The sequence below is a fragment of the Ambystoma mexicanum genome, chromosome 11 (assembly GCF_040938575.1).
Source record: "Ambystoma mexicanum isolate Mex_15411 chromosome 11, UKY_AmexF1_1, whole genome shotgun sequence".
Taxonomy (NCBI): Eukaryota; Metazoa; Chordata; class Amphibia; order Caudata; family Ambystomatidae; genus Ambystoma; species Ambystoma mexicanum.
Genome location: NC_090934.1, coordinates 1,317,193,846 through 1,317,213,577, shown reverse-complemented (window position 1 = coordinate 1,317,213,577; position 19,732 = coordinate 1,317,193,846).

The window sequence follows — 19,732 nt, the reverse complement described above, 5'->3', positions numbered from 1 at the left end:
AGGGGGTCTAGGATGCCTCTAAACCCCTTTTTTGGGCCTCCAAAGTTTTCAACATTTTTGCAGGCCTAAGATGCATTTTAAGGCCTTTTTTGGGCAGCTAACATATTCTGAACTTTCAGGGGTGTAGGATGCATTTTTCTGCCAAAAGTATTTTTGGGAATTTCAGGCATCAAGGGTGTGGGTTAATGCCCCTTTCTGGCTACAAATGATTTTGGGACATTCAGAGCTCTCTGGCACAGTTTTTGGTCAACCAACATTTTCTGGACTTTAGGGGGTCTAGGATGCCTCTAAACCCCTTTTTTGGGCCTCCAAAGTTTTCAACATTTTTGCAGGCCTAAGATGCATTTTAAGGCCTTTTTTGGGCGGCTAACATATTCTGAAATTTCAGGGGTGTAGGATGCATTTTTCTGCCAAAAGTATTTTTGGGAATTTCAGGCATCAAGGGTGTGGGTTAATGCCCCTTTCTGGCTACAAATGATTTTGGGACATTCAGAGCTCTTTGGCACAGTTTTTGGGCAACCAACATTTTCTGGACTTTAGGGGGTCTAGGATGCCTGTAAACCCCTTTTTTGGGCCTCCAAAGTTTTCAACATTTTTGCAGGACTAAGATGCATTTTAAGGCCTTTTTTGGGCTGCTAACATATTCTGAACTTTCAGGGGTGTAGGATGCATTTTTGTGCCAAAAATATTTTTGGGAATTTCAGGCGTCAAGGGTGTGGGATAATGCCCCTTTTAGGCTACAAATGATTTTGGGACATTCAGAGCTCTCTGGCACAGTTTTTGGTCAACCAACATTTTCTGGACTTTAGGGGGTCTAGGATGCCTGTAAACCCCTTTTTTGGGCCTCCAAAGTTTTCAACATTTTTGCAGGCCTAAGATGCATTTTAAGGCCTTTTTTGGGATGCTAACATATTCTGAACTGTCAGGTGTGAAGGATGCACTTTTCTTGCCAAAACGATTTTTGGGAATTTCAGTGGTCTAGGATGCGGGTTAATGCCCCTTTCAGGCTACAAATGATTTTGGGACATGCAGAGCTCTCTGGCACAGTTTTGGGCCACCAAAATTTTCTGGACTTTAGGGGGTCTAGGATACCTGTAAACCCCTTTTTTGACCTCCAAAGTTTTCAACATTCTTGCAGGCCTAAAAGGCATTTTAAGGCCTTTTTTGGGCTGCTAACATATTCTGAACTTTCAGGGGTGTAGGATGCATTTTTCATGTCAAAATTATTTTTGGGAATTTCAGTGTTTTAGGATGCGGGTTAATGCTCCTTTCAGGCTGCAAATGTTTCTGGGACATTCAGAGCTCTCTGGCACAGTTTTTGGCCACCAACATTTTCTGGACTTTAGGGGGTCTAGGATGCCTGTAAACCCCTTTTTTAGGCCTCCAAAGTGTTCAACATTTTTCCAGACATAACAGGCATTTTAAGGCCTTTTTTGGGCTGCTAACATATTCTGAACGTTCAGGTGTGTAGGATGCATTTTTGTGTCAAAAATATTTTTGGGAATTTCAGGCGTCAAGGGTGTGGGATAATGCCCCTTTTAGGCTACAAATGATTTTGGGACATTCAGAGCTCTCTGGCACAGTTTTTGGTCAACCAACATTTTCTGGACTTTAGGGGGTCTAGGATGCCTCTAAACCCCTTTTTTGGGCCTCCAAAGTTTTCAACATTTTTGCAGGCCTAAGATGCATTTTAAGGCCTTTTTTGGGCGGCTAACATATTCTGAACTTTCGGGGTGTAGGATGCATTTTTCTGCCAAAAGTATTTTTGGGAATTTCAGGCATCAAGGGTGTGGGTTAATGCCCCTTTCTGGCTACAAATGATTTTGGGACATTCAGAGCTCTCTGGCACAGTTTTTGGTAAACCAACATTTTCTGGACTTTAGGGGTCTAGGATGCCTGTAAACCCCTTTTTTGGGCCTCCAAAGTTTTCAACATTATTGCAGGCCTAAGATGCATTTTAAGGCCTTTTTTGGGATGCTAACATATTCTGAACTGTCAGGTGTGAAGGATGCACTTTTCTTGCCAAAACGATTTTTGGGAATTTCAGTGGTCTAGGATGCGGGTCAATGCCCCTTTCAGGCTACAAATGATTTTGGGACATGCAGAGCTCTCTGGCACAGTTTTGGGCCACCAACATTTTCTGGACTTTAGGGGGTCTAGGATACCTGTAAACCCCTTTTTTTGACCTCCAAAGTTTTCAACATTCTTGCAGGCCTAAAAGGCATTTTAAGGCCTTTTTTGGGCTGCTAACATATTCTGAACTTTCAGGGGTGTAGGATGCATTTTTCATGTCAAAATTATTTTTGGGAATTTCAGTGGTCTAGGATGCGGGTTAATGCTCCTTTCAGGCTGCAAATGTTTCTGGGACATTCAGAGCTCTCTGGCACAGTTTTTGGCCACCAACATTTTCTGGACTTTAGGGGGTCTAGGATGCCTGTAAACCCCTTTTTTAGGCCTCCAAAGTGTTCAACATTTTTCCAGACATAACAGGCATTTTAAGGCCTTTTTTGGGCTGCTAACATATTCTGAACGTTCAGGTGTGTAGGATGCATTTTTGTGTCAAAAATATCTTTGGGAATTTCAGGCGTCAAGGGTGTGGGATAATGCCCCTTTTAGGCTACAAATGATTTTGGGAAATTCAGAGCTCTCTGGCACAGTTTTTGGTAAACCAACATTTTCTGGACTTTAGGGGTCTAGGATGCCTCTAAACCCCTTTTTTGGGCCTCCAAAGTTTTCAACATTTTTGCAGGCCTAAGATGCATTTTAAGGCCTTTTTTGGGCGGCTAACATATTCTGAACTTTCAGGGGTGTAGGATGCATTTTTCTGCCAAAAGTATTTTTGGGAATTTCAGGCATCAAGGGTGTGGGTTAATGCCCCTTTCTGGCTACAAATGATTTTGGGACATTCAGAGCTCTTTGGCACAGTTTTTGGGCAACCAACATTTTCTGGACTTTAGGGGGTCTAGGATGCCTGTAAACCCCTTTTTTGGGCCTCCAAAGTTTTCAACATTTTTGCAGGACTAAGATGCATTTTAAGGCCTTTTTTGGGCTGCTAACATATTCTGAACTTTCAGGGGTGTAGGATGCATTTTTGTGCCAAAAATATTTTTGGGAATTTCAGGCATCAAGGGTGTGGGTTAATGCCCCTTTCTGGCTACAAATGATTTTGGGACATTCAGAGCTCCTTGGCACAGTTTTTGGCCACCAACATTTTCTGGACTTTAGGGGGTCTAGGATGCCTGTAAAGCCCTTTTTTGGGCCTCCAAAGTTTTCAACATTTTTGCAGGCCTAAGATGCATTTTAAGGCCTTTTTTGGGCTGCTAACATATTGTGAACTTTCAGGGGTGTAGGATGCACTTTTGTGCCAAAAACATTTTTCGGAATTTCAGGCATCAAGGGTGTGGGTTAATGCCCCTTTCAGGCTACAAATGATTTTGGGACATTCAGAGCTCTCTGGCACAGTTTTTGGCCACCAACATTTTCTGGACCTTAGGGGTCTAGGATGCCTGTAAACCCCTTTTTTAGGCCTCCAAAGTTTTCAACATTTTTGCAGGCCTAATATGCATTTTAAGGCCTTTTTTGGGCTGCTAACATATTCTGAACTTTCAGGGGTGTAGGATGCATTTTTCATGTCAAAATTATTTTTGGGAATTTCAGTGGTCTAGGATGCGGGTTAATGCTCCTTTCAGGCTGCAAATGTTTCTGGGACATTCAGAGCTCTCTGGCACAGTTTTTGGCCACCAACATTTTCTGGACCTTAGGGGTCTAGGATGCCTGTAAACCCCTTTTTTAGGCCTCCAAAGTGTTCAACATTTTTCCAGACATAACAGGCATTTTAAGGCCTTTTTTGGGCTGCTAACATATTCTGAACGTTCAGGTGTGTAGGATGCATTTTTGTGTCAAAAATATCTTTGGGAATTTCAGGCGTCAAGGGTGTGGGATAATGCCCCTTTTAGGCTACAAATGATTTTGGGACATTCAGAGCTCTCTGGCACAGTTTTTGGTCAACCAACATTTTCTGGACTTTAGGGGGTCTAGGATGCCTGTAAACCCCTTTTTTGGGCCTCCAAAGTTTTCAACATTTTTGCAGGCCTAAGATGCATTTTAAGGCCTTTTTTGGGATGCTAACATATTCTGAACTGTCAGGTGTGAAGGATGCACTTTTCTTGCCAAAACGATTTTTGGGAATTTCAGTGGTCTAGGATGCGGGTTAATGCCCCTTTCAGGCTACAAATGATTTTGGGACATGCAGAGCTCTCTGGCACAGTTTTGGGCCACCAAAATTTTCTGGACTTTAGGGGCTCTAGGATACCTGTAAACCCCTTTTTTTGACCTCCAAAGTTTTCAACATTCTTGCAGGCCTAAAAGGCATTTTAAGGCCTTTTTTGGGCTGCTAACATATTCTGAACTTTCAGGGGTGTAGGATGCATTTTTCATGTCAAAATTATTTTTGGGAATTTCAGTGGTCTAGGATGCGGGTTAATGCTCCTTTCAGGCTGCAAATGTTTCTGGGACATTCAGAGCTCTCTGGCACAGTTCTTGGCCACCAACATTTTCTGGACTTTAGGGGGTCTAGGATGCCTGTAAACCCCTTTTTTAGGCCTCCAAAGTGTTCAACATTTTTCCAGACATAACAGGCATTTTAAGGCCTTTTTTGGGCTGCTAACATATTCTGAACGTTCAGGTGTGTAGGATGCATTTTTGTGCCAAAAATATTTTTGGGAATTTCAGGCGTCAAGGGTGTGGGATAATGCCCCTTTTAGGCTACAAATGATTTTGGGACATTCAGAGCTCTCTGGCACAGTTTTTGGTCAACCAACATTTTCTGGACTTTAGGGGGTCTAGGATGCCTGTAAACCCCTTTTTTGGGCCTCCAAAGTTTTCAACATTTTTGCAGGCCTAAGATGCATTTTAAGGCCTTTTTTGGGATGCTAACATATTCTGAACTGTCAGGTGTGAAGGATGCACTTTTCTTGCCAAAACGATTTTTGGGAATTTCAGTGGTCTAGGATGCGGGTTAATGCCCCTTTCAGGCTACAAATGATTTTGGGACATGCAGAGCTCTCTGGCACAGTTTTGGGCCACCAAAATTTTCTGGACTTTAGGGGGTCTAGGATACCTGTAAACCCCTTTTTTTGACCTCCAAAGTTTTCAACATTCTTGCAGGCCTAAAAGGCATTTTAAGGCCTTTTTTGGGCTGCTAACATATTCTGAACTTTCAGGGGTGTAGGATGCATTTTTCATGTCAAAATTATTTTTGGGAATTTCAGTGGTCTAGGATGCGGGTTAATGCTCCTTTCAGGCTGCAAATGTTTCTGGGACATTCAGAGCTCTCTGGCACAGTTTTTGGCCACCAACATTTTCTGGACTTTAGGGGGTCTAGGATGCCTGTAAACCCCTTTTTTAGGCCTCCAAAGTGTTCAACATTTTTCCAGACATAACAGGCATTTTAAGGCCTTTTTTGGGCTGCTAACATATTCTGAACGTTCAGGTGTGTAGGATGCATTTTTGTGTCAAAAATATTTTTGGGAATTTCAGGCGTCAAGGGTGTGGGATAATGCCCCTTTTAGGCTACAAATGATTTTGGGACATTCAGAGCTCTCTGGCACAGTTTTTGGTCAACCAACATTTTCTGGACTTTAGGGGGTATAGGATGCCTCTGAACCCCTTTTTTGGGCCTCCAAAGTTTTCAACATTTTTGCAGGCCTAAGATGCATTTTAAGGCCTTTTTTGGGATGCTAACATATTCTGAACTGTCAGGTGTGAAGGATGCACTTTTCTTGCCAAAACGATTTTTGGGAATTTCAGTGGTCTAGGTTGCGGGTTAATTCTCCTTTCAGGCTACAAATGATTTTGGGACATGCAGAGCTCTCTGGCACAGTTTTTGGTCAACCAACATTTTCTGGACTTTAGGGGGTCCAGGATGCCTGTAAACCCCTTTTTTGGGCCTCCAAAGTTTTCAACATTTTTGCAGGACTAAGATGCATTTTAAGGCATTTTTTGGGCTGCTAACATATTCTGAACTTTCAGGGGTGTAGGATGCATTTTTGTGCCAAATATATTTTTGGGAATTTCAGGCATAAAGGGTGTGGGCTAATGCCCCTTTCAGGCTGCAAATGATTTTGGGACATTCAGAGCTCTTTGGCACAGTTTTTGGGCAACCAACATTTTCTGGACTTTATGAGGTCTAGGATGCCTGTAAACCCCTTTTTTGGGCCTCCAAAGTTTTCAACATTTTTGCAGGACTAAGATGCATTTTAAGGCCTTTTTTGGGCAGCTAACATATTCTGAACTTTCAGGGGTGTAGGATGCATTTTTCTGCCAAAAGTATTTTTGGGAATTTCAGGCATCAAGGGTGTGGGTTAATGCCCCTTTCTGGCTACAAATGATTTTGGGACATTCAGAGCTCTCTGGCACAGTTTTTGGTCAACCAACATTTTCTGGACTTTAGGGGGTCTAGGATGCCTCTAAACCCCTTTTTTGGGCCTCCAAAGTTTTCAACATTTTTGCAGGCCTAAGATGCATTTTAAGGCCTTTTTTGGGCGGCTAACATATTCTGAAATTTCAGGGGTGTAGGATGCATTTTTCTGCCAAAAGTATTTTTGGGAATTTCAGGCATCAAGGGTGTGGGTTAATGCCCCTTTCTGGCTACAAATGATTTTGGGACATTCAGAGCTCTTTGGCACAGTTTTTGGGCAACCAACATTTTCTGGACTTTAGGGGGTCTAGGATGCCTGTAAACCCCTTTTTTGGGCCTCCAAAGTTTTCAACATTTTTGCAGGACTAAGATGCATTTTAAGGCCTTTTTTGGGCTGCTAACATATTCTGAACTTTCAGGGGTGTAGGATGCATTTTTGTGCCAAAAATATTTTTGGGAATTTCAGGCGTCAAGGGTGTGGGATAATGCCCCTTTTAGGCTACAAATGATTTTGGGACATTCAGAGCTCTCTGGCACAGTTTTTGGTCAACCAACATTTTCTGGACTTTAGGGGGTCTAGGATGCCTGTAAACCCCTTTTTTGGGCCTCCAAAGTTTTCAACATTTTTGCAGGCCTAAGATGCATTTTAAGGCCTTTTTTGGGATGCTAACATATTCTGAACTGTCAGGTGTGAAGGATGCACTTTTCTTGCCAAAACGATTTTTGGGAATTTCAGTGGTCTAGGATGCGGGTTAATGCCCCTTTCAGGCTACAAATGATTTTGGGACATGCAGAGCTCTCTGGCACAGTTTTGGGCCACCAAAATTTTCTGGACTTTAGGGGGTCTAGGATACCTGTAAACCCCTTTTTTGACCTCCAAAGTTTTCAACATTCTTGCAGGCCTAAAAGGCATTTTAAGGCCTTTTTTGGGCTGCTAACATATTCTGAACTTTCAGGGGTGTAGGATGCATTTTTCATGTCAAAATTATTTTTGGGAATTTCAGTGTTTTAGGATGCGGGTTAATGCTCCTTTCAGGCTGCAAATGTTTCTGGGACATTCAGAGCTCTCTGGCACAGTTTTTGGCCACCAACATTTTCTGGACTTTAGGGGGTCTAGGATGCCTGTAAACCCCTTTTTTAGGCCTCCAAAGTGTTCAACATTTTTCCAGACATAACAGGCATTTTAAGGCCTTTTTTGGGCTGCTAACATATTCTGAACGTTCAGGTGTGTAGGATGCATTTTTGTGTCAAAAATATTTTTGGGAATTTCAGGCGTCAAGGGTGTGGGATAATGCCCCTTTTAGGCTACAAATGATTTTGGGACATTCAGAGCTCTCTGGCACAGTTTTTGGTCAACCAACATTTTCTGGACTTTAGGGGGTCTAGGATGCCTCTAAACCCCTTTTTTGGGCCTCCAAAGTTTTCAACATTTTTGCAGGCCTAAGATGCATTTTAAGGCCTTTTTTGGGCGGCTAACATATTCTGAACTTTCGGGGTGTAGGATGCATTTTTCTGCCAAAAGTATTTTTGGGAATTTCAGGCATCAAGGGTGTGGGTTAATGCCCCTTTCTGGCTACAAATGATTTTGGGACATTCAGAGCTCTCTGGCACAGTTTTTGGTAAACCAACATTTTCTGGACTTTAGGGGTCTAGGATGCCTGTAAACCCCTTTTTTGGGCCTCCAAAGTTTTCAACATTATTGCAGGCCTAAGATGCATTTTAAGGCCTTTTTTGGGATGCTAACATATTCTGAACTGTCAGGTGTGAAGGATGCACTTTTCTTGCCAAAACGATTTTTGGGAATTTCAGTGGTCTAGGATGCGGGTCAATGCCCCTTTCAGGCTACAAATGATTTTGGGACATGCAGAGCTCTCTGGCACAGTTTTGGGCCACCAACATTTTCTGGACTTTAGGGGGTCTAGGATACCTGTAAACCCCTTTTTTTGACCTCCAAAGTTTTCAACATTCTTGCAGGCCTAAAAGGCATTTTAAGGCCTTTTTTGGGCTGCTAACATATTCTGAACTTTCAGGGGTGTAGGATGCATTTTTCATGTCAAAATTATTTTTGGGAATTTCAGTGGTCTAGGATGCGGGTTAATGCTCCTTTCAGGCTGCAAATGTTTCTGGGACATTCAGAGCTCTCTGGCACAGTTTTTGGCCACCAACATTTTCTGGACTTTAGGGGGTCTAGGATGCCTGTAAACCCCTTTTTTAGGCCTCCAAAGTGTTCAACATTTTTCCAGACATAACAGGCATTTTAAGGCCTTTTTTGGGCTGCTAACATATTCTGAACGTTCAGGTGTGTAGGATGCATTTTTGTGTCAAAAATATCTTTGGGAATTTCAGGCGTCAAGGGTGTGGGATAATGCCCCTTTTAGGCTACAAATGATTTTGGGAAATTCAGAGCTCTCTGGCACAGTTTTTGGTAAACCAACATTTTCTGGACTTTAGGGGTCTAGGATGCCTCTAAACCCCTTTTTTGGGCCTCCAAAGTTTTCAACATTTTTGCAGGCCTAAGATGCATTTTAAGGCCTTTTTTGGGCGGCTAACATATTCTGAACTTTCAGGGGTGTAGGATGCATTTTTCTGCCAAAAGTATTTTTGGGAATTTCAGGCATCAAGGGTGTGGGTTAATGCCCCTTTCTGGCTACAAATGATTTTGGGACATTCAGAGCTCTTTGGCACAGTTTTTGGGCAACCAACATTTTCTGGACTTTAGGGGGTCTAGGATGCCTGTAAACCCCTTTTTTGGGCCTCCAAAGTTTTCAACATTTTTGCAGGACTAAGATGCATTTTAAGGCCTTTTTTGGGCTGCTAACATATTCTGAACTTTCAGGGGTGTAGGATGCATTTTTGTGCCAAAAATATTTTTGGGAATTTCAGGCATCAAGGGTGTGGGTTAATGCCCCTTTCTGGCTACAAATGATTTTGGGACATTCAGAGCTCCTTGGCACAGTTTTTGGCCACCAACATTTTCTGGACTTTAGGGGGTCTAGGATGCCTGTAAAGCCCTTTTTTGGGCCTCCAAAGTTTTCAACATTTTTGCAGGCCTAAGATGCATTTTAAGGCCTTTTTTGGGCTGCTAACATATTGTGAACTTTCAGGGGTGTAGGATGCACTTTTGTGCCAAAAACATTTTTCGGAATTTCAGGCATCAAGGGTGTGGGTTAATGCCCCTTTCAGGCTACAAATGATTTTGGGACATTCAGAGCTCTCTGGCACAGTTTTTGGCCACCAACATTTTCTGGACCTTAGGGGTCTAGGATGCCTGTAAACCCCTTTTTTAGGCCTCCAAAGTTTTCAACATTTTTGCAGGCCTAATATGCATTTTAAGGCCTTTTTTGGGCTGCTAACATATTCTGAACTTTCAGGGGTGTAGGATGCATTTTTCATGTCAAAATTATTTTTGGGAATTTCAGTGGTCTAGGATGCGGGTTAATGCTCCTTTCAGGCTGCAAATGTTTCTGGGACATTCAGAGCTCTCTGGCACAGTTTTTGGCCACCAACATTTTCTGGACCTTAGGGGTCTAGGATGCCTGTAAACCCCTTTTTTAGGCCTCCAAAGTGTTCAACATTTTTCCAGACATAACAGGCATTTTAAGGCCTTTTTTGGGCTGCTAACATATTCTGAACGTTCAGGTGTGTAGGATGCATTTTTGTGTCAAAAATATCTTTGGGAATTTCAGGCGTCAAGGGTGTGGGATAATGCCCCTTTTAGGCTACAAATGATTTTGGGACATTCAGAGCTCTCTGGCACAGTTTTTGGTCAACCAACATTTTCTGGACTTTAGGGGGTCTAGGATGCCTGTAAACCCCTTTTTTGGGCCTCCAAAGTTTTCAACATTTTTGCAGGCCTAAGATGCATTTTAAGGCCTTTTTTGGGATGCTAACATATTCTGAACTGTCAGGTGTGAAGGATGCACTTTTCTTGCCAAAACGATTTTTGGGAATTTCAGTGGTCTAGGATGCGGGTTAATGCCCCTTTCAGGCTACAAATGATTTTGGGACATGCAGAGCTCTCTGGCACAGTTTTGGGCCACCAAAATTTTCTGGACTTTAGGGGCTCTAGGATACCTGTAAACCCCTTTTTTTGACCTCCAAAGTTTTCAACATTCTTGCAGGCCTAAAAGGCATTTTAAGGCCTTTTTTGGGCTGCTAACATATTCTGAACTTTCAGGGGTGTAGGATGCATTTTTCATGTCAAAATTATTTTTGGGAATTTCAGTGGTCTAGGATGCGGGTTAATGCTCCTTTCAGGCTGCAAATGTTTCTGGGACATTCAGAGCTCTCTGGCACAGTTCTTGGCCACCAACATTTTCTGGACTTTAGGGGGTCTAGGATGCCTGTAAACCCCTTTTTTAGGCCTCCAAAGTGTTCAACATTTTTCCAGACATAACAGGCATTTTAAGGCCTTTTTTGGGCTGCTAACATATTCTGAACGTTCAGGTGTGTAGGATGCATTTTTGTGCCAAAAATATTTTTGGGAATTTCAGGCGTCAAGGGTGTGGGATAATGCCCCTTTTAGGCTACAAATGATTTTGGGACATTCAGAGCTCTCTGGCACAGTTTTTGGTCAACCAACATTTTCTGGACTTTAGGGGGTCTAGGATGCCTGTAAACCCCTTTTTTGGGCCTCCAAAGTTTTCAACATTTTTGCAGGCCTAAGATGCATTTTAAGGCCTTTTTTGGGATGCTAACATATTCTGAACTGTCAGGTGTGAAGGATGCACTTTTCTTGCCAAAACGATTTTTGGGAATTTCAGTGGTCTAGGATGCGGGTTAATGCCCCTTTCAGGCTACAAATGATTTTGGGACATGCAGAGCTCTCTGGCACAGTTTTGGGCCACCAAAATTTTCTGGACTTTAGGGGGTCTAGGATACCTGTAAACCCCTTTTTTTGACCTCCAAAGTTTTCAACATTCTTGCAGGCCTAAAAGGCATTTTAAGGCCTTTTTTGGGCTGCTAACATATTCTGAACTTTCAGGGGTGTAGGATGCATTTTTCATGTCAAAATTATTTTTGGGAATTTCAGTGGTCTAGGATGCGGGTTAATGCTCCTTTCAGGCTGCAAATGTTTCTGGGACATTCAGAGCTCTCTGGCACAGTTTTTGGCCACCAACATTTTCTGGACTTTAGGGGGTCTAGGATGCCTGTAAACCCCTTTTTTAGGCCTCCAAAGTGTTCAACATTTTTCCAGACATAACAGGCATTTTAAGGCCTTTTTTGGGCTGCTAACATATTCTGAACGTTCAGGTGTGTAGGATGCATTTTTGTGTCAAAAATATTTTTGGGAATTTCAGGCGTCAAGGGTGTGGGATAATGCCCCTTTTAGGCTACAAATGATTTTGGGACATTCAGAGCTCTCTGGCACAGTTTTTGGTCAACCAACATTTTCTGGACTTTAGGGGGTATAGGATGCCTCTGAACCCCTTTTTTGGGCCTCCAAAGTTTTCAACATTTTTGCAGGCCTAAGATGCATTTTAAGGCCTTTTTTGGGATGCTAACATATTCTGAACTGTCAGGTGTGAAGGATGCACTTTTCTTGCCAAAACGATTTTTGGGAATTTCAGTGGTCTAGGTTGCGGGTTAATTCTCCTTTCAGGCTACAAATGATTTTGGGACATGCAGAGCTCTCTGGCACAGTTTTTGGTCAACCAACATTTTCTGGACTTTAGGGGGTCCAGGATGCCTGTAAACCCCTTTTTTGGGCCTCCAAAGTTTTCAACATTTTTGCAGGACTAAGATGCATTTTAAGGCATTTTTTGGGCTGCTAACATATTCTGAACTTTCAGGGGTGTAGGATGCATTTTTGTGCCAAATATATTTTTGGGAATTTCAGGCATAAAGGGTGTGGGCTAATGCCCCTTTCAGGCTGCAAATGATTTTGGGACATTCAGAGCTCTTTGGCACAGTTTTTGGGCAACCAACATTTTCTGGACTTTATGAGGTCTAGGATGCCTGTAAACCCCTTTTTTGGGCCTCCAAAGTTTTCAACATTTTTGCAGGACTAAGATGCATTTTAAGGCCTTTCCTGGGATGCTAACATATTCTGAACTGTCAGGTGTGAAGGATGCACTTTTCTTGCCAAAACTATTTTTGGGAATTTCAGTGGTCTGGGATGTGGGTTAATGCCCCTTTTAGGCTACAAATGATTTTGGGACATTCAGAGCTCTCTGGCACAGTTTTTGGCCCCCAACATTTTCTGGACTTTAGGGGGTCTAGGATGCCTGTAAACCCCTTTTTTGGGCCTCCAAAGTTTTCAACATTTTTGCAGGACTAAGATGCATTTTAAGGCCTTTCCTGGGATGCTAACATATTCTGAACTGTCAGGTGTGAAGGATGCACTTTTCTTGCCAAAACTATTTTTGGGAATTTCAGTGGTCTAGGATGCGGGTTAATGCCCCTTTCAGGCTACAAATGATTTTGGGACATGCAGAGCTCTCTGGCACAGTTTTTGGCCACCAACATTTTCTGGACTTTAGGGGGTCTAGCATGCCTGTAAACCCCTTTTTTTAGGCCTCCAAAGTGTTCAACATTTTTCCAGACATAACAGGCATTTTAAGGCCTTTTTTGGGCTGCTAACATATTCTGATTGTTCAGGTGTGTAGGATGCATTTTTGTGTCAAAAATATTTTTGGGAATTTCAGGCGTCAAGGGTGTGGGATAATGCCCCTTTTAGGCTACAAGTGATTTTGGGACATTCAGAGCTCTCTGGCACAGTTTGTGGTCAACCAACATTTTCTGGACTTTAGGGGGTCTAGGATGCCTGTAAACCCCTTTTTTGGGCCTCCAAAGTTTTCAACATTTTTGCAGGCCTGAGATGCATTTTAAGGCCTTTTTTGGGCGGCTAACATATTCTGAACTTTCAGGGGTGTAGGATGCATTTTTGTGCCAAAAGTATTTTTGGGAATTTCAGGCATCAAGGGTGTGGGTTAATGCCCCTTTCTGGCTACAAATGATTTTGGGACATTCAGAGCTCTTTGGCACAGTTTTTGGGCAACCAACATTTTCTGGACTTTAGGGGGTCTAGGATGCCTGTAAACCCCTTTTTTGGGCCTCCAAAGTTTTCAACATTTTTGCAGGACTAAGATGCATTTTAAGGCATTTTTTGGGCTGCTAACATATTCTGAACTTTCAGGGGTGTAGGATGCATTTTTGTGCCAAAAATATTTTTGGGAATTTCAGGCATAAAGGGTGTGGCTTAATGCCCCTTTCAGGCTGCAAATGATTTTGGGACATTCAGAGCTCTTTGGCACAGTTTTTGGGCAACCAACATTTTCTGGACTTTAGGGGGTCTAGGATGCCTGTAAACCCCTTTTTTGGGCCTCCAAAGTTTCCAACATTTTTGCAGGACTAAGATGCATTGTAAGGCCTTTTATGGGCTGCTAACATATTCTGAACTGTCAGGTGTGAAGGATGCACTTTTCTTGCCGAAACTATTTTTGGGAATTTCAATGGTCTGGGATGTGGGTTAATGCCCCTTTCAGGCTACAAATGATTTTGGGACATGCAGAGCTCCCTGGCACAGTTTTGGGCCACCAAAATTTTCTGGACTTTAGGGGGTCTAGGATACCTGTAAACCCCTTTTTTTGACCTCCAAAGTTTTCAACATTCTTGCAGGCCTAAAAGGCATTTTAAGGCCTTTTTTGGGCTGCTAACATATTCTGAACTTTCAGGGGTGTAGGATGCATTTTTCATGTCAAAATTATTTTTGGGAATTTCAGTGGTCTAGGATGCGGGTTAATGCTCCTTTCAGGCTGCAAATGTTTCTGGGACATTCAGAGCTCTCTGGCACAGTTTTTGGCCCCCAACATTTTCTGGACTTTAGGGGGTCTAGGATGCCTGTAAACCCCTTTTTTGGGCCTCCAAAGTTTTCAACATTTTTGCAGGACTAAGATGCATTTTAAGGCCTTTCTTGGGATGCTAACATATTCTGAACTGTCAGGTGTGAAGGATGCACTTTTCTTGCCAAAACTATTTTTGGGAATTTCAGTGGTCTAGGATGCGGGTTAATGCCCCTTTCAGGCTACAAATGATTTTGGGACATGCAGAGCTCTCTGGCACAGTTTTTGGCCACCAACATTTTCTGGTCTTTAGGGGGTCTAGCATGCCTGTAAACCCCTTTTTTTAGGCCTCCAAAGTGTTCAGCATTTTTCCAGACATAACCGGCATTTTAAGGCCTTTTTTGGGCTGCTAACATATTCTGAACGTTCAGGTGTGTAGGATGCATTTTTGTGTCAAAAATATTTTTGGGAATTTCAGGCGTCAAGGGTGTGGGATAATGCCCCTTTTAGGCTACAAATGATTTTGGGACATTCAGAGCTCTCTGGCACAGTTTTTGGTCAACCAACATTTTCTGGACTTTAGGGGGTCTAGGATGCCTGTAAACCCCTTTTTTGGGCCTCCAAAGTTTTCAACATTTTTGCAGGCCTAAGATGCATTTTAAGGCCTTTTTTTGGCGGCTAACATATTCTGAACTTTCAGGGGTGTAGGATGCATTTTTGTGCCAAAAGTATTTTTGGGAATTTCAGGCATCAAGGGTGTGGGTTAATGCCCCTTTCTGGCTACAAATGATTTTGGGACATTCAGAGCTCCTTGGCACAGTTTTTGGGCAACCAACATTTTCTGGACTTTAGGGGGTCTAGGATGCCTGTAAACCCCTTTTTTGGGCCTCCAAAGTTTTCAACATTTTTGCAGGACTAAGATGCATTTTAAGGCCTTTTTTGGGCTGCTAACATATTCTGAACTTTCAGGGGTGTAGGATGCGTTTTTGTGCCAAAAATATTTTTGGGAATTTCAGGCATAAAGGGTGTGGGTTAATGCCCCTTTCAGGCTGCAAATGATTTTGGGACATTCAGAGCTCTTTGGCACAGTTTTTGGGCAACCAACATTTTCTGGACTTTAGGGGGTCTAGGATGCCTGTAAACCCCTTTTTTGGGCCTCCAAAGTTTTCATCATTTTTGCAGGACTAAGATGCATTGTAAGGCCTTTTCTGGGCTGCTAACATATTCTGAACTGTCAGGTGTGAAGGATGCACTTTTCTTGCCAAAACTATTTTTGGGAATTTCAGTGGTCTGGGATGTGGGCTAATGCCCCTTTCAGGCTACAAATGATTTTGGGACATGCAGAGCTCCCTGGCTCAGTTTTGGGCCACCAAAATTTTCTGGACTTTAGGGGGTCTAGGATACCTGTAAACCCCTTTTTTTGACCTCCAAAGTTTTCAACATTCTTGCAGGCCTAAAAGGCATTTTAAGGCCTTTTTTGGGCTGCTAACATATTCTGAACTTTCAGGGGTGTAGGATGCATTTTTCGTGTCAAAATTATTTTTGGGAATTTCAGTGGTCTAGGATGCGGGTTAATGCTCCTTTCAGGCTGCAAATGTTTCTGGGACATTCAGAGCTCTCTGGCACAGTTTTTGGCCCCCAACATTTTCTGGACTTTAGGGGGTCTAGGATGCCTGTAAACCCCTTTTTTGGGCCTCCAAAGTTTTCAACATTTTTGCAGGACTAAGATGCATTTTAAGGCCTTTCTTGGGATGCTAACATATTCTGAACTGTCAGGTGTGAAGGATGCACTTTTCTTGCCAAAACTATTTTTGGGAATTTCAGTGTTCTAGGATGCGGGTTAATGCCCCTTTCAGGCTACAAATGATTTTGGGACATGCAGAGCTCTCTGGCACAGTTTTTGGCCACCAACATTTTCTGGACTTTAGGGGGTCTTGCATGCCTGTAAACCCCTTTTTTTAGGCCTCCAAAGTGTTCAACATTTTTCCAGACATAACAGGCATTTTAAGGCCTTTTTTGGGCTGCTAACATATTCTGAACGTTCAGGTGTGTAGGATGCATTTTTGTGTCAAAAATATTTTTGGGAATTTCAGGCGTCAAGGGTGTGGGTTAATGCCCCTTTCTGGCTACAAATGATTTTTGGACATTCAGAGCTCTTTGGCACAGTTTTTGGGCAACCAACATTTTCTGGACTTTAGGGGGTCTAGGATGCCTGTAAACCCCTTTTTTGGGCCTCCAAAGTTTTCAACATTTTTGCAGGACTAAGATGCATTTTAAGGCCTTTTTTGGGCTGCTAACATATTCTGAACTTTCAGGGGTGTAGGATGCGTTTTTGTGCCAAAAATATTTTTGGGAATTTCAGGCATAAAGGGTGTGGGTTAATGCCCATTTCTGGCTACAAATGATTTTGGGATATTCAGAGCTCTTTGGCACAGTTTTTGGGCAACCAACATTTTCTGGACTTTAGGGGGTCTAGGATGCCTGTAAACCCCTTTTTTGGGCCTCCAAAGTTTTCAACATTTTTGCAGGACTAAGATGCATTTTAAGGCATTTTTTTGGGCTGCTAACATATTCTGAACTTTCAGGGGTGTAGGATGCATTTTTGTGCCAAAAATATTTTTGGGAATTTCAGGCATAAAGGGTGTGGGTTAATGCCCCTTTCAGGCTGCAAATGATTTTGGGACATTCAGAGCTCTTTGGCACAGTTTCTGGGCAACCAACATTTTCTGGACTTTAGGGGGTCTAGGATGCCTGTAAACCCCTTTTTTGGGCCTCCAAAGTTTTCAACATTTTTGCAGGACTAAGATGCATTGTAAGGCCTTTTTTGGGCTGCTAACATATTCTGAACTGTCAGGTGTGAAGGATGCACTTTTTTTGCCAAAACTATTTTTGGGAATTTCAGTGGTCTGGGATGTGGGTTAATGCCCCTTTCAGGCTACAAATGATTTTGGGACATGCAGAGCTCCCTGGCACAGTTTTGGGCCACCAAAATTTTCTGGACTTTAGGGGGTCTAGGATACCTGTAAACCCCTTTTTTTGACCTCTAAAGTTTTCAACATTCTTGCAGGCCTAATAGGCATTTTAAGGCCTTTTTTGGGCTGCTAACATATTCTGAACTTTCAGGGGTGTAGGATGCATTTTTCATGTCAAAATTATTTTTGGGAATTTCAGTGGTCTAGGATGCGGGTTAATGCTCCTTTCAGGCTGCAAATGTTTCTGGGACATTCAGAGCTCTCTGGCACAGTTTTTGGCCCCCAACATTTTCTGGACTTTAGAGGGTCTAGGATGCCTGTAAACCCCTTTTTTGGGCCTCCAAAGTTTTCAACATTTTTGCAGGACTAAGATGCATTTTAAGGCCTTTCTTGGGATGCTAACATATTCTGAACTGTCAGGTGTGAAGGATGCACTTTTCTTGCCAAAACTATTTTTGGGAATTTCAGTGGTCTAGGATGCGGGTTAATGCCCCTTTCAGGCTACAAATGATTTTGGGACATTCAGAGCTCTCTGGCACAGTTTTTGGCCACCAACATTTTCTGGATTTTAGGGGGTCTAGCATGCCTGTAAACCCCTTTTTTTAGGCCTCCAAAGTGTTCAACATTTTTCCAGACATAACAGGCATTTTAAGGCCTTTTTTGGGCTGCTAACATATTCTGAACGTTCAGGTGTGTAGGATGCATTTTTGTGTCAAAAATATTTTTGGGAATTTCAGGCGTCAAGGGTGTGGGATAATGCCCCTTTTAGGCTCCAAATGATTTTGGGACATTCAGAGCTCTCTGGCACAGTTTTTGGTCAACCAACATTTTCTGGACTTTAGGGGGTCTAGGATGCCTGTAAACCCCTTTTTTGGGCCTCCAAAATTTTCAACATTTTTGCAGGCCTAAGATGCATTTTAAGGCCTTTTTTGGGCGGCTAACATATTCTGAACTTTCAGGGGTGTAGGATGCATTTTTGTGCCAAAAGTATTTTTGGGAATTTCAGGCATCAAGGGTGTGGGTTAATGCCCCTTTCTGGCTACAAATGATTTTGGGACATTCAGAGCTCTTTGGCACAGTTTTTGGGCAACCAACATTTTCTGGACTTTAGGGGGTCTAGGATGCCTGTAAACCCCTTTTTTGGGCCTCCAAAGTTTTCAACATTTTTGCAGGACTAAGATGCATTTTAAGGCATTTTTTGGGCTGCTAACATATTCTGAACTTTCAGGGGTGTAGGATGCATTTTTGTGCCAAAAGTATTTTTGGGAATTTCAGGCATAAAGGGTGTGGGTTAATGCCCCTTTCAGGCTGCAAATGATTTTGGGACATTCAGAGCTCTTTGGCACAGTTTTTGGGCAACCAACATTTTCTGGACTTTAGGGGGTCTAGGATGCCTGTAAACCCCTTTTTTGGGCCTCCAAAGTTTCCAACATTTTTGCAGGACTAAGATGCATTGTAAGGCCTTTTTTGGGCTGCTAACATATTCTGAACTGTCAGGTGTGAAGGATGCACTTTTCTTGCCGAAACTATTTTTGGGAATTTCAATGGTCTGGGATGTGGGTTAATGCCCCTTTCAGGCTACAAATGATTTTGGGACATGCAGAGCTCCCTGGCACAGTTTTGGGCCACCAAAATTTTCTGGACTTTAGGCGGTCTAGGATACCTGTAAACCCCTTTTTTTGACCTCCAAAGTTTTCAACATTCTTGCAGGCCTAAAAGGCATTTTAAGGCCTTTTTTGGGCTGCTAACATATTCTGAACTTTCAGGGGTGTAGGATGCATTTTTCATGTCAAAATTATTTTTGGGATTTTCAGTGGTCTAGGATGCGGGTTAATGCTCCTTTCAGGCTGCAAATGTTTCTGGGACATTCAGAGCTCTCTGGCACAGCTTTTGGCCCCCAACATTTTCTGGACTTTAGGGGGTCTAGGATGCCTGTAAACCCCTTTTTTGGGCCTCCAAAGTTTTCAACATTTTTGCAGGACTAAGATGCATTTTAAGGCCTTTCTTGGGATGCTAACATATTCTGAACTGTCAGGTGTGAAGGATGCACTTTTCTTGCCAAAACTATTTTTGGGAATTTCAGTGGTCTAGGATGCGGGTTAATGCCCCTTTCAGGCTACAAATGATTTTGGGACATGCAGAGCTCTCTGGCACAGTTTTTGGCCACCAACATTTTCTGGACTTTAGGGGGTCTAGCATGCCTGTAAACCCCTTTTTTTAGGCCTCCAAAGTGTTCAACATTTTTCCAGACATAACAGGCATTTTAAGGCCTTTTTTGGGCTGCTAACATATTCTGAACGTTCAGGTGTGTAGGATGCATTTTTGTGTCAAAAATATTTTTGGGAATTTCAGGTGTCAAGGGTGTGGGATAATGCCCCTTTTAGGCTACAAATGATTTTGGGACATTCAGAGCTCTCTGGCACAGTTTTTGGTCAACCAACATTTTCTGGACTTTAGGGGGTCCAGTATGCCTGTAAACCCCTTTTTTGGGCCTCCAAAGTTTTCAACATTTTTGCAGGACTAAGATGCATTTTAAGGCATTTTTTGGGCTGCTAACA